The sequence below is a fragment of the Cicer arietinum genome, chromosome 3 (assembly GCF_000331145.2).
Source record: "Cicer arietinum cultivar CDC Frontier isolate Library 1 chromosome 3, Cicar.CDCFrontier_v2.0, whole genome shotgun sequence".
Taxonomy (NCBI): domain Eukaryota; kingdom Viridiplantae; phylum Streptophyta; class Magnoliopsida; order Fabales; family Fabaceae; genus Cicer; species Cicer arietinum.
In genome coordinates this window covers 2,898,685-2,899,895 of record NC_021162.2, presented here as the reverse complement: position 1 = coordinate 2,899,895, position 1,211 = coordinate 2,898,685, and the positions used below count along the sequence as shown (strand labels likewise).

General features: G+C 29.9%; 1 protein-coding gene across 1 annotated transcript in view; it reads right to left on the bottom strand.

Annotated features, from left to right (window-relative positions):
• LOC140919608 (uncharacterized) overlaps positions 1-1,211 on the bottom strand; it is an 11,680-nt gene that overhangs the window by 10,137 nt on the left and 332 nt on the right. The gene's annotated exons all lie outside the window — the stretch shown is intronic.

Below are 1,211 nucleotides of genomic sequence, written 5' to 3'. Positions count from 1 at the left end.
TTTGGAATCGGGTAACGAATCCATTTTAACGCTTTGTTTAAAGGTTTGTAGTTTATGACTAGCCTAGGTGTGCCTCTTTCTATTTCAGAATTTTTGTTCACATAGAAGGCTGCACAACTCCAAGGTGACTTTTGTTCTAAGTCTTGGATTTCTGTTTTGCAATGTGTTTCAAGTTCATAATTCATTTGGATAGGTCTTGCTTTCATTGGGATTTGTTTATTGGAAAAGTCATTTTCATATGGTAGGTCTACCATATGTTGTTTTCTGTTCCAAAAAGCATTTGGTAAATCTGAACAGATTTCGTTTTCAATTCTTTTTTGGAGATCTGAAATTTTTTGTTTTACGAAACTATTTTGTAATTGTTGTTCAGTTTTGAGAAAAGAAACATCTTGTTTTAGGAAATATAAATACTTTTCTTTCCCTTGAATTAAACAATTTAATTCAGTTTTGTAAATAGAGCAAGCTTTTAAAAGATTTCAATTCTTTGTTCTGGGTTTTTCAATAAAAGGGAAAATAATTTTGGCTTCTTTTGTTTTGCAAGAAATACTGTCGTAATTGACTGAATAGGGAGTTATCATGTTAATGAAAAGAGTCCCTAAAATGACAGTATGAGTAATATTTTCTAATAAAACAAAAGGAGTTTTGATTGAAACATTACCATTTTTAATGGAAGCTTCAGTTTTACTTTTTATAATCATGTTGGAGTGGTTGGCCGCAACAAGTTTTTCATTAGATTTTTGTAAAAATCTGTTTGGTACAATGCTACTTTTTAAGCAATTTAAATCTGCTCCAGTATCAAAAAGTGCAATTGTTTCAAATTTGAAATCTTCAGAAAAAACTAAATTAATTTTGATTAAATATTTTCTTGTGGTTACTGTTCTTAAAACGAACTAGAAATCCTCTGGGATTTCTTCTAAATTTTCAATTTTGTTAGAATATTCTTCATTTTCTCCTTCTTCTTCACCCTGTTCATGGTCAGAAGAGATTTGATTTTGTGCCTGGGAAATAAGATTTTGAAGAATGTTTGAATCAATTTCTTGTTTTTGTTTAAGAGTTTTTAATTCTTGTTTTACAATTTTAATCTCCTCTTGCAGAGATTGAATTGTGACATGGGCTTGTGACTTTGTTCTTTTTCCTAAGATATTTGTTAGGTCATAAGTGGTTTTAGGAAGTAATTTTGATGAGGATGTGGAAGGTTGACTTTGTTTTGA